Genomic DNA, 20,386 nt, shown 5'->3' with positions numbered 1-20,386 from the left:
ACAAAAACTGGTAAGGAATATGAAGTTTTTCTTTCTTCACAATGATTAATAGTTCACTAGCAGGCAGTTAGTGTCACCCATCTTCCAGGCCCTAGGAGTATGTGAAGAAATAATCTCTTGAAGATACAGAAAACTTGTTTCCTGTTTCCCAGTTCTTCTCTGAGAAGTGAGTTTCATAACCAGTGTATCTCATATCCTGCCTGCTTCACTGATTTGGAGAGTTCAGAGAGCCAGGAGAACCTTGTGAAGAGAGATAGCTATGCTTGCATTAGATTCTGACATTTCTTGAAATGTTGAACTCTCTCCTGTCAGGAATGACAGGGAGATGACTGACTCAGATGTTTGGAGAGGTCAAATGTCTGAGTCTCATACCTAGAATGCTGTCCAAAAGGACTCATTTTGTGGTTATAAAATACTTGATTTTTAGATGTGATGGGGAGGGAACAAAATGATACCTAAATATATGGTCTTTGCAAATATGTAGCCTGTTCTTTTAAATGGGTAATGCATAGATTTATTGATGAACTGAAAGAAAAGTTGGAAAGGTTACATTTTCAAGAATGTGTCTTGATGACCCATGAAACTATTATGATTCACTAGTTCATTCTCCCTAAAATTGCCCAGCTCTGATTTTGTTTTCACTGGGGGAAAATTTTTTCTTTGTAACAGTAAAGATACATAGCAATACTTAAACAGACAGTGTTATTTTTCAAAAACTGAAATTTCAAACATCTGGATTACCCAAAGACATTGGAGATAGTTCAGCCATCCAAGAGAAGAATATTCTATAGCTTAGCTGAAAATGTACTGTTTCGAAAGGAAATATTTCATAAGTCTCAGGGAATATCAGCATCCTCCATAATTCCATATATAATAGGAATGAAGGAGAAATATTTAAATGTATGTAAACTAGCCCATAATGACCATTTTTCAAAGATTGACTCCATTTCTAATATATATTTATCATTATTTAAACAGGTTACCTACCTCATGGGAAATAAAGTTTATATTCAGGGAACCTAAACGTATAGTTGGTCTGCAGTTCAGAGAGAAAGAGCAATTACCAGAACACAGGACAGCTTCAGCTACCCTTTATTTACTTCAGAGTCTTAGAAGCCTGTGTTCATTTTATGCACTACTTGACATCTGCTGTTTCTGAGAAGTCGTTTCATGGCATGTTTCTCACTTTTTGTGTGCAAATCATGTTACTAACTCAAGTATTAGTTGGATTAGGTACTAAAGTGCTGGTTATATAAGGTAAGCAATATTAGGTAAATTGAAAAAAAAAAATATTTTCCTAAAGTAGTAACTATAGAGCATGTTCAGGGCTCAAGGAATAGTCAGTGCTACATGCTTCCAAGACATGTTAAAAAAGCATGAATGAGTATAAGTTTTTACCTTTTTTGAGAACTGTTATTGGAATATATAGGAAATCTATTAAACCTAAATTGGAGAGAGGCAGGTCAAATGTAATGCTTTAAGATAACCCCAGGCAATTACTAAGTTCAGTTAACCCTTTCAAGATAACAGCTAGGCAAGTAACACATTTTAAATCCAAAAGAAACTCAAGGAAATTTTTTATTAAAAATATTATTTTCACCTTACAGTTGAGAAGGAACTGAATCTCTTCATTTTGAATTTACATTTCTGTTTTCTCCAAGAATGGAAAAAATACATTAATATTATTGGTTTTCTATCTTAATACTATAGAATTGACCTTTTTGTTTCTTTCAAGTCACAGAACTTGAATTAAAAAGGGCTTTAGCATGACCCTATACCTTTTAATTTTAGTATAAAATTAAAATCCTAATTCTTATTCTAGAAAGTTTGAGGTAGAAAAGGCTTCAGAGGATAAATATATTTTTTCAGTGCTTACACTTGAATTTTACTTACCACTTGTCTTTAACACAGATTATTGGATTTGCAACTCAACTTCTGTATGCCAAATTATCTATTTATGTTCCAGTTAAAAGAGTTGTTAGGTGTATTCCACTGTATCACATAGTCTCAACTCTGCCCAAGAACTAGGAGGATGGATATAATCTATGTTCCAAATACTTGGTAACTTTCAACGGAAGATTGGATTTTTTTCATAGAGACCATATGGACTAAGGAATAAATACTCCATACTTCCATGTAGATTTCAGCCTTAACCTACAAAGGGGAATCCCTACACAGTTCTTCCTAAGGAAGGACAGGAAACCTGATGTACTGTAGAGATAGGCTGTGCCTAGATAGTGGGTTTTCCTAACAGTAACTTCAAACCCCTCCTAACTCCATTCAAACCCAAAAAGCCAAAGGGAAAACATCCTGATTTTCATGTTAACTAGAAAACATAAATGATCCTTTGCAGGGGGAGATAAACCAAATGTGATTTTAAGTGGATTTAACTGAACTTAAAGCAGCTTAATTTTTAAAAAAGATTTTGAGTTCACTTAACATGATTTTCAGTTGCCATGAATATAACACAGAATTTGACTTGAGACATTTATGGACCAAGGAGTGGTTTTCTGTTGGGCTGTGTTAATTTGAATTTGGGGTTGTGTACCTACCTATATCTGCTAAGTGAAATGAAACTTGGCTTCATAAGCATTCTTATTAGACCCAGGTGACTCAATGCTTCATTTTATTAAGTTTAGTCAGAGATCTTCATTTTGAATATTTTAAATTCAAATTAGCCTAATAAGAAAATAATGAATTAAGTCATACCAGAATATCTAAAAGTATTTTAGAACTTATTTTACACAGCCTATGTCCTTCCAGTGGAGCATACAGTATATAAAACTTCATGTGTGTTGGGTTAATTCTTTAAAAAAGCAGATTAAGTCAGCAATGTTAGGTTTTCAGGCAATAGCAGTTTGGAGACTTCAGTAGTGCCCAGCTGAATCTACGTATCAAGTTTTAAAACAATCTTGATTCTTCCCAAGTCTCATATTTGCTACCCCTTTGTTAGATGAGGAGATGGGTTCTAGAGTGGGAAAGATATAATTTATTCTCTGATAATAAAGTACTAATTGAAGAGCAAATATGTTCTTTGAGAATTCACAAAATCTCTAGAACCCATGGAAGATCTGGAGTACATGACAAATGAAACTAGAAATTGAAAACTTTTCTCATAGCCATAAGTGCTTTGACCTATTTTTTCAAAACTCAGTAAGTCACTGCATCACACCTTTCACCAGCAGCAAGAGAAATCAGAATGGAAAAAAAAGACCTTATGTTGGTCTTGTTCACTTTTAAATTTTTGTGCATATAGGCCTTAGCACTTTGACAGATAAAACTCTTGCCTTTTAGCTCCTCACTATTGACTTTATTCTCACTTGTTGACTGTTCCTTTTATTGGTCATATAGAAACTACCTTCTTCAGAGTTGAATGTATAACAATGTTTCTGCACATGGACAACCTGTATTTTATTTTAATGACTCATGTTGAATAAAGGCATACAGTTTTACTCTACGGACTGTGCCTTTTCTTTTCTAAAGGAAACAGACACGCAGCAGGTGCCTCACCTGCCTGTGGCCCCTTCTCCTGTCCCTGATGGCACAACTGTCCATGGGCCATTGCTAATGTTGGGAACTACAAAGTACTGATCTCTTCATTAAATATTGAAAGAGAGGTTTAAGAAATCAATTTGACTAAGTGTATATCTTAAAAAATAGAAGGGAAACCTGATACTAAAAGCTACAATAATCAAAACAGTTGTTACTACCATAAAGATTGATCAGACCAATGGAAAAGAATAGCTCAGAAATAAACCAGCACATGTTTGGTTAAATTATTTCCAAATGAGTGCCAAGTCATCAGTGGGTAAAGGACAGTCTTCAACAAGTGGTATTAAGAAAAATGATGGGGCTGGGGATGTGGCTCAAGCGGTAGGTAGCGCGCTCACCTGGCATGTGTGTGGCCCAGGTTCGATCCTCAGCACCACATACAGACAAAGATGTTGTGTCCACTGATAACTAGAAAATAAATATTAAAAAAGAAAAATGATGTTCATATGCAAAAGAATAGAGTTGGATTCCTAACACCATATACAAAAATTTAAAAGGACAAAAATTGTAGAACTCAGGAAAACAGGAAGAGCTTTTATAACTGAATTTGAATATGATAAAGTCAAGAGCAACAAAAAATATATACATACACACATAAACGTGTGTGTGTGTGTGTGTATATATAAACTGGGCTTAAAAACAGTGAAAAGCAACCTGCAGAATGGGAGAAAATATGTACAAATCATCTGGCAAATTCTAAATTTATAAAGAACAAGAGAAATAGCAAAGGACTTGATTATTTTTCCAGATAGCAAAACCAAAAAAGTGTTAGCAAGGATGACCAGCAATTCCATCTCTGAGTATATACTCAAGAAGTGAAAGCAAGGTCTCAAAACAGATACTGGTAATATTAATAGTGGTTCCTTTAGGAACCAACCCAAATGTTCATTGACAAATGAATGGGTAAAACTATATGTGTCTACAACAGGATAATAGCCTTAGAAAAGGAAAACTCTAGGCTGGGATTGTGGCTCAGTGGTAGAGCACTTGCCTCGCACACGTGAGGCACTGGGTTCCAACATTAGCACCACATAAGAGTAAAGATGTTGTGTTCATCACTAAAAATTAATTTTAAAAAGAAGTTCTGACAAATTACATGGATCAACCTTGAAGGTACTGGATCGAGTGAGATAAGCCAAACAAATGGATAAATATTTTATAATTTTTTGTTGATGGGGGCACAGTTTGCTAGGATTGAACCCAGGGGCACTTTACCACTGAGCTACAACCCCAGCCCTTTTTTCTATTTTAAAACAGGGCTTAGGGCCTTGTTAGGTCGTTGAGGCTGGCCTCAAACTTGTACTCCTTCTTCAACCTCTTGAGTCACTGAGATTATGAGTATGTGCCACTGTGCCCAGCGGTATTTTATAATTCTTATAAAGAAGTGCCTAGAGTTGTCAATTTCATAGAAACAAAATAATGATAGGGGCTGGAAGAGGGAAGAGAATGGGGAATTATTTGTAATGGGCAGAGTTTGTATTAGGGAAAATGAACTTATGGAGATGAACAGTAGTTGAGGGTGGAACAGAGCAGATAGACTTAATGCTACAGGTGTATGCACTTAAAAGTGAAACCCAGTCAGACACGGTGGTGCACACCTGTAATCCCAGTGACTTGGGAGGCTGAGGCAGGAGGATTGTAAGTTCAAAGCCAGCCTCAGCAATTTCGCCAGGCCCCATCTCAATTTTTTTTTTTTTTTTTGAAAGGCTGGGGGTTGGGGTTGCAGCTCAGTGGTAGAGCACTTGCTTTGCATGCATGAGGCACTGGGTTCGATCCCCAGCACCACATAAAAATAAATAAAGATATTATGTCCATCTGCAACTAAAAATTATTTTTTAAAGCAGGGGTGGGGAGGCTGGGGTGATGTAACTCAGTGGTCAAGTGTCCCTGGTTCAATTCCCAGTTTAAAAAGAAAAAAAAAAGTGTCCCCCCAGAAAAACTAATAATGTTATTACTAGCAGCCAAGCATCTTGAAAGGAGGAAGATCTTTGAGACACATTCAGTGATTAGGGAAAGTGTCACAGGACCTAATAAGAAGCTGAGAATGGAATCAACTACAACATCCTAGGACAGCCAGAAGCCAGAACGTGGGATGAGACCTGAAGATGGAGATGACCAAGATATCACAGGAATGGATGACGAAAGTGAGCACCTTTTAAAAATAAGCAAAATCATTAGCCCCTCCCATGTAGTAAACAATTCCAGTGACTAGTATAGTTCCTGTAGTAGACATCTTTGCTGATTTGAGGGGAAAAGTTGGTTTTGAATATTTTTTGTTTATTTTTGTGTTTGCATTTTAAAATTTTTAATGAAATTTTACACCTCTATATAAACTATTTCTATTTCTTTATGAATTGCCTTATTGAAACATTGGGCAGTTTCTCTATTTGCTATGCTCCATTCCCTCCTCCCCCAACCCCATGGTGTCCTATAATACCTTCACTCTTAATCTAGTAGATACTAAATTTTTGTCACATGTGGTGCACACATTTTTCTTAATATTTTATGCCCTGCATTCTTGTTTGTAATCTGGCCATACAAAAGCCTTCAAATTTTCTGCAATTTATCATTTTCCTTTAAGATTTTTGTTTTTTGTGGCACTGGATGTGGTGGCACAAGCCTGTAATCACAGTCCTAAGGAAGCAGAGGCAGGAGGATCGCAAGTTCAAAGCCAGGATGACTTAGACTATCTCAAAATGAAAAAGAGTTCAGGATGTAGCTCAGCGATAGAGGAAAATATGCAAGGCCCTAGGTTCAATCCCCAGTACCAAAAAAAAGAAATTTTGTTTTCATGATAATATTTAAGAAACACTTTAACCACGCAATGATTTTTTTAATAGTTACATTTGGCCATTTTCCTGGTGGTTTAATTTTAATGTTTTTTTTCTTGTGCTGGGGATTGAACCCAGGGCCTTGTGCATGGGAAGCAAGCACTGTACCAACTGAGCTAATTTTAATTTTTAATTTTAATTTTTATAGCTCTTTTGAAATATAATTGACATATAACTTCACATTAAGTGTACAATTCAATAAATGTTGGGCTGGGGATGTGACTCAAGCGGTAGCACGCTTGCCTGGCATGCACGGGGCGCTGGGTTCGATCCTCAGTACCACATTCTGTTAGACCAGGACGCAAGAAAAGACCACTGACTCCAATTAAAATCAAATTAAAGCAAGCTTATTATTTCGACTGGCCGGGCTGCCTCTCCCTCACAAAACGGCAGGAACAAGACAGCAGCCCAGCTTTCCTGAAGCCCAGCTTTATAGCCCAGAAAGTTACACAAAGGGGGGTTACAGATAACAGAACTCTGACAAGCATCACACTAATGGTAGTTTACATTTTTTGCTGGCTCCAACATCAGAATTTATGAGGACCATTAGAGCCCCAGAGAGGTCGTTGTCTGGCCAGGGAAGGCCAATATTTATGAGGTGTCACTAAGTTTCAGAGAGGGCTGCTATCTGGTCAGAGAGCCAGGCATGGGTGAGTTCAAGGCACGGGCAGGCATTCCAAGCAGGTTCAGAATTTGCAGTAATTTATAGTAAAGCCAAAATTATCTTTTCATGGTTTTGTGGCGAGATGCCCAATTTTAAGAAAAGATCAGGTTGGGTCTATCAATACAAATAAAACATAAAGATGGTTGTGTCCACCAAAAACTAAAAATAATATTTTAAAAATTCTCTTTTTTAAAAAATATATTTATTTTTTAGTTATAGGTGGACACAATATCTTTATTTTATTTGTATGTGGTGCTGGGGATCAAACCCAGTGCCACACGCATGGTAGGCGAGTGCTGTACCTCTGAACCACAGCCCCAACCCTCTCTCTCTCTCTTTAAAAAATAAAAAAGTAAATAAATAATTGTTGACATCTTACTGCCACAATCAAGATAATGAACATATCTACCCACTCCTCCCATGTGGTGTAGCTAGTCTTAGTAGTCCTTGGCCTTCCTGATACATCCCCAGGCAACCAATATCTTTCTATCACTATCCATTAGTTTGCATTTTACGTAAATGGAGTCATGCAGTGTGCATTTTTTGCTTGTCTTCTTTTACCACAGCTCGATTTATTTTGACGTTCATCTGTGTTGTCATGTGTATGAACAGTTCATTGTTGTGAATTGCCGGGTAGCATTGTATGGATATACCACCGTTTGTTTATCCAGTCACCTGTCAATGGACATTTGTTTCTAGTTTTTGTTTTTTTTTTCCACCATTTTTTATTGGTACATTATAGTTGTACATAATGGTGGAATTTGGTGTTACATATTTGTATATACACACAATATAACAATATAATTTGGCCAATATCATTCTCTAGAATTTTCCCTTTCCCTTCCTGAGACTCTTTCGTCTATTCTACTGCTCTTCCTTGGGTATTTATGAGGTCCCTCACCTTTCTTTTTGTTTTTCCTCTATAGCTTCCACATATGAAAGAAACATGACCCTTGACTCTCTGAGTTTGGCTTATTTCGCTTAAAATAATGTTCTCCTTACAGATGACTTTTTTTTTTTTTTTAAAGAGAGAGAGAGAGATTTTTTTAATATTTATTTTTTAGTTTTCGGCGGACACAACATCTTTGTTTGTATGTGGTGCTGAGGATCGAACCCAGGCCACACGCATGCCAGGCAAGCGCACTGCCGCTTGAGCCACATCCCCAGCCCAGCTATATATTTTTGTAAGAAACTACTAACTTGATTTCCTAAGTGATTGGCAGTTTACATCCCCACCAACAGAAGGAGAGACCAATCCTTTCACTTCCTCGTCAACATTTGAGTATTTTAGCAATTTTTACAAGTGGGTCATGGTATCTCCCTAGTGACTAATGTTATTGAACATCTTTTCATGTACTGCTTTGACATCCATATATCTTCTTTCATAAAGTTAATTTTTCATTACTTAATTTTTTATATGGTGAGAAGTGTATAGCAAAGTCATTTCCATTGCATGTTAATATCTGATAGTTACATTACATTTTAAAAGATTATTGTTTTTCAGCTGGGCATGGTGGCACACACCTGTAATCCCAACTGAGCTGCATCCCTGGCCCTTTTTGAGACAGTATTTTACTAAATTACCCAGGCTGGCCTCAAATTTGCAATTCTTTCAAATAGCTGGGATTACAGGTATGTGCCAGCAGCACCCAGCAGGATTTTCTATTTAAATAACAAATGCCATCTCCAAAGATGGAAAGTTTTTGTTTGGTTTTTAAGTTGTAGTTGGACACAATACCTTTATTTTAAAAAATATTATTTTAAAAAATATTTTTAGGGCTGGGGATGTGGCTCAAGCGGTAGCGCGCTGGCCTGGCATGCGTGCGGCCAGGGTTTGATCCTCAGCACCAAATACAAACAAAGATGTTGTGTCCTCTAATAACTAAAAAATAAATATAAAAAAAATATATTTTTTTAAATAATATTTTATTTGTATGTGGTGCTGAGGATCGAACCCAGGGCCTTGCATGCACTAGGCAAGCGCTCTACCCCTGCCACAACCCCAGTCCCAAGATGGAAAGATTTATTCTGGATAACTTTTCTTTTTCTGCCTGACTGCACTAGCTACAGCTTCCGGAGTGGCCTTCCTTATTGCTGATCTTACAAAGAAAGCACTTAGTATTTCATGTAAAATGTGATGTTAGTTGTGGAGATTTCATAGATGTCTTATGGCAGGATGATGAAGTTCTCTTCTGTTACCAGCTGAGTTTGTTGTTTCTTTTTAATCAGGAAGGGATGTTGGATTTTGTCAACTGCTTTCCCTGCATCTATTGATATATTTGACTTTTTCAGCTTGTTAATGGTGAATTACATTGACTTCAGAATATGAAACCAATTTGGGACTCAATGGTTTTCTGCGTTTTATTTCACCGATTTCCACTTTTTTTTTTTTTAATTAATTTATTTATTTTGGGGGGTACTGGGGATTGAACTCAGGGGCACTCAACCCCTGAGCCACATCCCCAGCTCTATTTTGTATTTTATTTAGAGATAGGGTCTCACTGAGTAGCTAAGCCCCTCACTGTTGCTGAGGCTATCTTTGCACTCATGAGCCTCCTGTCTCAGCCTCCAGAGAGGCTGGGATTACAGGTGTGTGCCACAGTGCCAGGCCCAATTTCCACTCTTGATTCTTGCTATTTTTCATTCTTTTGTTTACTTTAGGTTCAGTTCATCCATCATTATCTAATGACTTATGTTTAAATCAGGAGTGATGTCATCAATTTGAGAACTTTTCTTCTTTCTTTTTAATAACAAGAAGGGAGATCAGTAGAGTAGAGCAGGGAGGTGGGAGGGAGGAGGGAAAGGAAAGAGGAGGCACTGGGGAGTTAGATTGATCAAACTGCTAATGTGCTTGTACAAATATGGCACAAGGAATCTCACCATTATGTATGTTTATTAATGCACCAAAATATTTTTATTTTTTATTTTTTGGCATCAAGGAGACAGATCAGCCCACACATTTTTATTCTAATAGAGTTGAACAAAGCATTAGAATTTCTTAGAAGAAATAAATATGTAACCTCCAAAACAAACTGGAAATATAGTTACTTGCTGAATGTTTTTACTTGCCATGTGTTTTAGTCAGCTTTTAACCTTTAGCTAGACAGATGCAAGATAGTTACATTTAAAGACATATAGCAGTTAAATTATATGTTTTTCAGTTACAGACTTCAATTTTATTTTCTAAGGAGACCATGTGAATAATAAAGGGCCATAACATATGGAATTGCTAGTAAAGACAAAGTTTGCAATATTGGAATAAGTTAATAGACTAATGACATTTTATGTCCTTTTTGAAAGTGCTATCATAAAATAACAGCAAAAATACAAGTGGACAGGGCTGGGGATGTGGCTCAAGCGGTGGCGCGCTCGCCAGGCATGCTTGCGGCCCGGGTTCGATCCTCAACACCACATACAAACAAAGATGTTGTGTCCGCCGAAAACTAAAAAATAAATATTAAAAAAATTCTCTCTCTCTCTCTCTCAAAAAAAAAAAAAAAAATACAAGTGGACATGATTGGCCTGGGATTTTCTATCTTGGTATATCCAAAAGGGAAAGGTGCAGAAAAAAAGGTTAAAAGACATATTTAAACTGGGCACAGTGGTGCACGCCTATAATCCTAGCAGCTCAGGAGGCTGAGACAGGAGGATTGCGAGTTCAAAGTCAGCCTCAGCAAAAGGGAGGCACTAAGCAACTCACTGAGATCCAGTCTCTAAATAAAATACAAAATAGAGCTGGGGATGTGGCTCAGTGGTTGAGTGCCCCTGAGTTCAATCCCCAGAACCAAAAATAAATAAATAAATAAATAAAAAGAAATATGTATGGAGCCATAGCTCTGGGGCCATAGCTCAGTGGCAGAGCACTTGCCTAGCATGTGTCAGGCACTGGGTTTGATCCTTAGCACCACCATAAAAATGAAACTAAATAAAGGCATGAGCTGGGGACATAGCCTGGTTGGTAGAGTGCTTGCCTCACATGCACAAGGCCCTGAGTTCAATCCCAGTCCACACTTACACATACACACACACACACACACACACACACACACACTAAACAAACAAATAAATAAATAAATAGATCCAGGAGGAAATGAAATATATTGACTCTTATGCTTTACTCAAGATTTGCCCTGTCAAATGAGATATTTTTGCTAAGTTACCAAATACCTAGTAAGGAGTCACACACACATGAACACATACACATCTTTATGTAACACTCATTTCTATAGATGCTATTATTTTGAATTTATTTTTCTTTGGTGTGTGGTGTTAGAGTCAAATAGCTGAATATGAGTTTCTCCTCTTCATTTTTCCCTAAGCAGTTGAAATGATGACTCACTGAAAAATTACATTCTGATGAAATACTTTCAGTTTTCTCCAATTTTCATATATAAAGGAAAATATATTCCTGTGGGGGGGTAGTTTCAAATATATGCTTTTCTATATTTTTTCAAGTTTCAGGAAGATTGGCAATTTGGGGTTTGTCAGGGTCTTTCTTCAAATGCCCATTGGGAAGAAAGTTAAGTTTATGTAGGAATTCTAGTTAGTTCCATCCCTGAGTCTAGGGAATTAGTGACAAAATGGTTGTGACTTGGGATAGACAGCAAGACCTTTTTGGAAATTGTGACTGTATGAGTATTTGGTGGATTTTAAGCTATGTGGAGATGATAATTTTAGATGCTATAAACAATATAAGTAAGGTTAGATTGCTTGATAGACTTTTGACCAGAAATCTTTTTTTTTTTTTTTTTTTTTTTTTGGCATGGGGGAGTAAACCCAGGGTGCTTTACTGTTAAACCATAACACAAAGAAAAGACCACTGACTCCAATTTTATTTATTTATTTATTTATTTTTTATTTTATTTTTTTAGAGAGAGAATTTTTTTTTTCAATATTTATTTTTTAGTTATCGGCGGGCACAACATCTTTGTTTGTATGTGGTGCTGAGGATCGAACCCGGGCCGCACGCATGTCAGGCGAGCGGGCTACCGCTTGAGCCACATCCCCAGCCCCTCCAATTTTAAATCATATAAAAGCAAGCTTGTAATTCCAGCCGACCGGGACTATCTCTCCTGAAACCCATGGGAATAGAAGACAGTCCTCCAGCTCTCTAGGAGTGCAGCATTATAGCACAGAAAGTTGCAAAAAGAGGGCAGGTGTCTTGAGAACTTACAGATAACAGAATTTTGACAAGCATAATACAAAGACAGGTAGTAGGTTAATGGTCTAAATGGTTCAGCACTTAAATTTAGATCCCAACATCTGAATCTATGAGGTGCCATTAGGGTTTCAGAGAGGGTTGTTATCTGGTCAGAGAAAGCCAGGCATGGGTGAATGCAAGGCTTGGGCAGGCATTCCAAGTAAGTTTAAGACATTAAAATATGGCCAGGCCAAGTAGAAATCCTAATATTTTACAGAAAACAGAAATGAAATTTTTATAACTTTTAACAAGATGGCTCCTGATCTTAAGAGGGAATTAGCCTGGGTTTGTCATTACCACTGAGCCGTATCCCCAGATCTTTTTATTTTTTATTTTGAGACAAGGTCTCCCTATGTTGCTTAGGGCCTCACTAGGTTGCTGAGGCTGGCTTTGAACTTGTGATCCTTCTATCTCAGCCTCCCAAACTGCTGCGATTATAGGCATGCACCGTTGCTCCCAGCCAAACCCCGTTTCCTGAGCTGTTCTGCCCTCACCTTCTTTCTGAACAGGAAAGAGCATGCCCTGCTATGCTCATGGATGGCCTGCTTGATGTTATTCCCTTCTGGCATTACCATTTACCAGGGAGGGATCCAAGTCTCCTCCAGGGAAAAGAAAGCTCTGCAATTAGGCTAAATATAGTCTGGGAGAGGCTGCATCTCATTTGGACTAATTATCCTGTCACCCACCAGAAGAACAAAGAGTGAAGAATTTTCAAGCCTCATCATTTCCATTCCTTTCACCAGTTTGGTCTTTTGTATAATCTGCCTGACCCTGGGACCTGGAGACACATGTTACTGAGCAGATGTGCTGGCTGCCTGAGAAGGGTCTGGGCTGTTCAGGAAGGTAATGGGGATGGGGATAATGCTTCACACCAACACAAGGACTTCATTAGAACTGGAGAGACTAGCCTGGTGAGAGATCCTTGGCCCTCACAATGCCCAGGTTAAAGAACAGGAAAGACCTTCAAAGAAGGACCCAGCTGAGAGCCAGTTGCACAGTACGTTGATACCCATTTTGCAAAGCTCTCTTTGTTCTTCCATCTGACTCTCACTGAGCACACACTTTGTGCACATCATGCTACAAGGAAGTCAGCAGAAACACTCACCAGATCCCCAGGAGTTGAATCCAAAACCAAAGTTAGAAAAATTCAAAAGAAGGAATGATTCAGCCATTACAGTTGGGGACCAGGGCTAGGGTTGTGGCTCAGTAGTAAAGCACTTGCCTAGCATGTGTGAGGCACTGGGTTCGATCCTCAGCACCTCGTAAAAAATAAATAAAATAAAGGTATTGTGTCCATCTACAACTAAAAAAAAAAATGCATATATATAAAAAAAAGTTGGGGGCTAAAAAGGATCTCATTATTGAAGGCCAATAGGGACAAGTTTAAGTGATAAAATATGGTTTCAAGAAGCTTTTATTAAGTTTTTGTTTATTTTAATGAAGAACTGCAGAACACTTGGCATCAACCAGTAACAAAACTTTTTAAAAGAATGATGCTAAATGGGATGCAAATAAAATTCTGTTAACCACAAGCATTACAAATGACTGGTTAACTGGTTAGTTTCCATTGTGGATGATTTTACGACACAGACAAAATATCTGTGGGTACACTCAGAAATTGTTATGTGTGTATTATAAGAATCTATGATAGTACTTTTTTTTAAAAAGAGAGAGAGAGAGAGAGAATTTTTTAATATTTATTTTTTAGTTATCGGCGAACACAACATCTTTGTTTGTATGTGGTGCTGAGAATCGAACCCGGGCCGCACGCATGCCTGGCAAGCACGCTACCACTTGAGCCACGTCCCCAGCCCATATAATAGTACGTTTAACATCGGCAACAAGTTCTAAGTAAAAGGATTTGTTGGGGAAAAAAAAAATTTCAGATCAATTATTACCCATTTTAAAATGAAATCTCATTTGTAATAAAAGGAATGTAGCTTATTCTGCCAATGGGGTGTGGAATGCAGAATCCAGAGGATTCACGTCACAGTTTGAATCATCATCCAACCAAAGAATGGAGACTTGATTCATACATCCCGCAGCTGGTACTAACTAGTAGATATCCAGGCTGTATTAACAACAAGCACAGTACACATTTCCTAATAAGGCCCTATGGTGAGGTAAATGGACAGACTGACACTATTAATTTCACACACACATCCTAGCTTCCCTTCTTTTTTTTTTTTTTTTTTTGTACCAGGATTAAACCCAGGGGCGCTTAACCACTGAACCACATCCCCACTCCTTTTCATTTTATATTTTGAGACAAGGTCTCATTAAATTGCTTAGGTCCTTGCTAAATTTGCTGAGGCTGGCCTTGAATTTGTGATCCTCTCCTTAAGCCTCCTGAGTCATTGGAATTATTCCTGTACACTACCCAGCCTGGCTTCTAGCTTCCCTTCTAAATGTATGCTGCCTCTAGACAGGATTCTGCTTCAGAAACTAGCTATGAGACCAGAGCTGTCATCTCTACCCAGAAGCTGGAAGACAAGGAAGTAGGCTAGAATCCAACATGCTGTTTCTGAAAAGCTATGCAGGGCTTGACGTGGTGGCGCACATCTGTAATTCCAGTGATTCAGGAGGCTGAGACAAGGGGATGACCAGGCCAGCCTCAGCAACTTAGCAAGACCCTGTCTCAATATAAAAACATCTGGGGATGTGGCTCAGTGGTTAAGCACCTCTGGGTTCAATTCCTGGTGCCAAAAATAAAAGCTCTGTGGAAAGCAAAGAAGTGAAGATAGGTAAACCAGGGCGCTTGAATTCAAGGCTAGGACTGGCCATTTTTGGTCTGTGCTCGTTATCTTCCACTCCTTTGGTATGTTTGAACTCTCTTTTCTCTATCTTCCTTCTTCCCTCCCTCTCTCCCCACCTGGCTTTGTGACTTTATCTTACTCTTCCTCATCTTCTGTTTTGTCCCAAATCTGATTGCTTTACTAGACATGTGTGAGAAAATCAGCAATACAAACCAGTCATTCTGAAAGTCTGGGCTGCCCTAAAGATCAAATTGGATTAATTATGCTCAAACAAGCTTTTGAAACTCTTTAAAAAGAAAGAAAGGAAATCAAGTGAACTGAAAACTTGGGTTCAGTGACCCTGAGATGATTTGGCTCATTTGCATATTTTGGTGGGGTTTCCAAAGCGGAGCAAAGACAAGGTCTTTTTATGGAGCCTTTTGTTTGAACAACTTGTTTGTATAAGACAGTCAAATATAAGCCTCACCAAAGGAGGAGTGACGATAGAGCACCGAGACTCTCAGGTCCACTCTCTCTGCCCCAAGAAGAATGTGTTTCTGAATCCACAGGTTAGAAAAGCCCCATTCCCCTCTTCCCCGTCGGTTATGGGCAGATGTCATAGAACACAGAACACAGGACCAGTTTTTCTAAGACTTTTAAAAGTGAAATATGTTTCTGTCCTGTTCATCCTGAAATAAATGACCTGGACTAAGCAGATAACTTCTAGACCTCAGTTTTGAAGCCTTGGCACTACTGAAATTTGGGGTCAGGTACATCTTTGCCGTGGTGCTGTCCTGTGCATTGCAGAGGCTTTGGCGGCATCCCGACCTCTACCCACTAGATGCCAGTAGTGCACATGTGTAAGCTAGTCATGACAACAGACATTGCCAAAGGTCCCATGGGGAATGAAATTCATCCGTATTGAGAGTGACTGCTTTAGAGAAGGGGATGGAACATATTATGCTCCAGAGTATACATATATCTTGTTTGTTTTAAAGTGTGTAGGGAAAGATGATGTTTTAGAAAAATATAATGATAACAATCTTCCCACCTTCCAGGTTATTGCTCCAAGAAATTATTTCTGCTAAACTGTAACCTCCATAATGGCAGGAACAACATATATCTTATTTACTACAATAGTCATATGACTATTGCTAATTTGCTGAGGCTGGCCTTGAATTTGTGATCCTCTCCTTAAGCCTAGAACACGGTGGGTGCTTACAAATCATTTGTGAAGCCAGACACAGTGGCACACACCTGTAATCCCAGTGGCTCGGGAGGCTGAGGCATGAGGATTCCAAGTTCAAAAGCCAACCTCAGCAACTTAGTGAGGCCCTAAGCAACTCAGTGAGACCCTATTTCAAGATAAAAATTAAAAGGGCTAGGGATGTGGTTTAGTGGTTAAGCACCCCTGGGTTCACTCTTCAGTACCAGAAAAAAAAAATTGTGTGAAATTATTACCACTTAGTTAGCAAATACTATCTGAACCACCAAGTACAATGACATGTTCATCTGTTATCCCTGAATCCTACAACAATTATAGGCTAGGCATTAAAGTAAAACTCTTCAATAAAGTAAATTCAGATATCACATACTATTATTTGACTCTCAGTTCCTGTCCTCTGTGGGAATGAACTAAAGTTCCTATCAATCAAGGATTTGATTCTCTCTGGGAAAGAGGGGAGGAAGAGAGTGACTCCCTGTGTCCTTGGTATTATCTCAGCCCAATTTCCCTTGATCAGAAAGACATAATGTGGGGCTGGGGTTGTGGCTCAGCAGTAGAACACTCACCTACTATAGGCAAGGGCCTGGGTTCGATCCTCAGCACCACGTAAAAATAAATAAAATAAAGACATTGTGTCCAACTACAACTAAAAAATAAATATTAAAAAAAAAAGACATAATTTGTGCCAGATAACTAGGAGGTTCCTAGAATTGTTGCTGCTGTCCTAGGAACTTTGGCCAGCTGCTTGTCCCCATCAATATTTAAACAGTAAACCCAGGTGGCACCAAACCACAGCTGAAACTGGGAAGGATTTTACTCACAGACTCTTGGAAATCCAAGTCACTTCTCAATAATACATCCTTGCCTTTTATAAGATTGGCTAATTACTGTAGCATCTTCACAGTACAAATGGGGAACCTAGGCCCTAGGAGGTTCCAATCACAAAACGGGGATGTGGTAACCCAGGATTTGAACCACACAAGGTCAGGCCGACTCTTTCCACTCACACATTTCCAGAGCTGGTGATAATTCCTGCAGGGATTATTCTCCCTTGTGTGGACCTAGGAGGGCCAAAGACCAGAACTTGGTGTGCAGCTTACAGCCCCTAAGCTGTGCCATGCCAGAGGACAGCAGCAACACCAAGATGAGCAGCAGGCAGGTCTGGGCTAGCCTAGCAGGAACAGGCAGAGGCCAAGCCTGCCCTAGCCATTTGGGATTGAACAAGGAGAAGCAGACCTGGAGCCCAGCACTTCTCAACACCCCTGTTGCAGTCAGGACCACTTGGGTAGATCGCTGCCTCCTCAACAAGGCTCGTGTCAGGTAAGTGAGGGGTCTTGGCAGGTTGCAGTGCACACTGGTGAGCTCACACTGGTGATCTCAGCCTCACTGCAGAGGCTGAGGCAGGAGGAATCACCAAGATGAAACTAGCCTGGGCAATTTAGCAAGACCCTGTATTCAAAAATAAAGCAAGGTTGCGTGAATATACTTTATATATAAAGATATGAAAAATTGTGCTCTATATGTGTAATAAGAATTGTAATGCATTCCACTGTCATGTATTAAAAAAAATAAAATCAATAAAAAAAAGAATAGAAAAAAAATAAAGTAAGGAATACAGCTTGGCATTAAAAGCACCTGCCTAGCAAGCACAAAGCCCTAAGTCCAGTCCCCAGAAATCTCAGGTTTTTATTTATTTTATTTATTCAAATGTGGTGCTAAGAATTGAACCCTGTACCTCACACATGCCAGGCAAGTGCACTACCACTGAGTCACAGCCCCAGTCCACCAGAAACCCCAGTTTTGATCTTTTGTGCATTGGCAAAACCCAGAAGGAGAAGAATGGTACCATGTACAAGATAGATATTTATCAAATTCCCTTTCTTCCATAAAATTTCTAGTATTCATAATTTTTAAGATGCTTTTATGAACCACCCTAAGATACCATCTCACTCCAGTAAGATTGGCAGCCATTAGGAAGTCAAACAGCAACAAGTGCTGGCGAGGATGTGGGGAAAAGGGTACTCTTGTACATTGCTGGTGGGACTGCAAATTGGTGCGGCCAATTTGGAAAGCAGTATGGAGATTTCTTGGAAAGCTCGGAATGGAACCACCATTTGATCCAGCTATTCCCCTACTCGGTCTATTCCCTAAAGACCTAAAAAGAGCACACTATAGGGACACTGCTACATCCATGTTCATAGCAGCACAATTCACAATAGCAAGACTGTGGAACCAACCTAGATGCCCTTCAATAGACGAATGGATAAAAAAATGTGGCATTTATACACAATGGAGTATTACTCTGCATTAAGAAATGACAAAATCATAGAATTTGGAGGGAAATGGATGGCATTAGAGCAGATTATGCTAAGTGAAGCTAGCCAATCCCTTAAAAACAAATGCCAAATGTCTTCTTTGATATAAGGAGAGTAACTAAGAACAGAGTAGGGACGAAGAGCATGAGAAGAAGATTAACATTAAACAGGGATGAGAGGTGGGAGGGAAAGGAAGAGAGAAGGGAAATTGCATGTAAATGGAAGGAGACCCTCAGGGGTATACAAAATTACATACAAGAGGAAGTGAGGGGAAAGGAGAAAAATATAAGGGGGAGAAATGAACTACAGTAGAGGGGGTAGAGAGAGAAGAGGGAAGGGGAGGGGGGAGGGGGGATAGTAGAGGATAGGAAAGGCAGCAGAATACAACAGACACCAGAATGGCAATATGTAAATCAATGGTTCTGCAACTGATGTGATTCTGCAATCTGTATATGGGGTAAAAATGGGAGCTCATATCCCACTTGAATCAAAGTGTGAAATATGATATATCAAGAACTATGTAATGTTTTGAACAACCTACAATAAAAATTAATTAAAAAAAAAAAAGATGCTTTTATGAACATTTATGTGGTGGCTTCCACATTATTATAAAGGGAGAAATGTCCAGCTATCAATGATTTGCATATTAACATGGATTAAGATTTAAATGGTGGATTTGGAATAATACAGAAGAAATTAATGAAGGCGGACCGGCCACTCAATTGAGCCCAGTAATTCTGTACTTAGAAGGAAATTGTCCTTGACACACACTGCTGATTGCCAGTTTCCGCAGCACCTGTGCACTCTTTCCCACACTTTCTCCATGACGCTTAATGTTATCTTTTTAATGGAGCCATGTGAAGGGCAGAGGCACTGGTAGGGTAAAGAAGGAGATTCATGGCGCAGCACTACGGGCTGCTCAACTGTACATTGTTGTGTATTTTCTCCTCTGTCTGAAATGTGTTATTTGCTTTCTGCTTTCATATATATATGAAAACACAAAACTGGGAGATATAGATATAGATATATATGTCAATGGACCTTTGTTTTATTTATTTATATGCAGTGCTTAGAATCGAACCCAGTGCCTAACACATGCTAGGCAAGCGCTCTACCACTGAGCCACCACCCCAGCCTGATGCTTTCTACTTTCTTAAAGTTGTAGTGGACATGTGTTGAAGAGACTGCTCAAGAAAGCCACCGCATCCCCTGCCACCAGCAAGCATCTCAGTTGAACAGGGAGTCCGCGCTCCCTCTGAATCAGACCTGCCTTACAGCAGAAGCCCCAAGAGGTGTAAAGTCACATGAACTGAGGACAATTATTAACCATCATGGGCCAGGACACTGAGGAGCAAACAAAGAAAAAGAAGGTAATCAAAGTAATCAAACAGACATGCAGAGAGACGCAAATGAGCCACAGAAAGATTCCTAGTCCGAGGTGTTGCTATGTCCTTGTGGTCCTTCTAGAGACCCAGGTCTGTTACTGTTGGGAGTCACAGGATCCTGTGTTCTAGTAGTAAATTTTCCTTTATTTAAGCTAATTGGCTGAAATCCTATCCTCAGAAGGAAGTAATCTCCAACCAAGACAAAGCACAGTGCCAGCATCAACCCAGTCCACATTCTTGTCATTTTTAATGGTTAAGTGGCCATTCTTAAATGTATCATGGCTTGTTTCACAGTGACATGGGTCATTTCCAGTTTCTTATGCTTACTGATAGAGCTACAATGAACAACTGTAACAGTTAACTTTTACTTCTCAGATAAGACCAGAAGGTACACTGAGCTTACAACTCTTATTACAATTTTTCCCAAATTCCTTTTCAGCTAAAGTGCCACCAGTCCATGCAGAGTATCTATTTTCCCA

This window comes from Callospermophilus lateralis, chromosome 14 (genome assembly GCF_048772815.1).
Source record: "Callospermophilus lateralis isolate mCalLat2 chromosome 14, mCalLat2.hap1, whole genome shotgun sequence".
Lineage (NCBI taxonomy): Eukaryota > Metazoa > Chordata > Mammalia > Rodentia > Sciuridae > Callospermophilus > Callospermophilus lateralis.
This window is presented reverse-complemented; position numbering follows the sequence as displayed.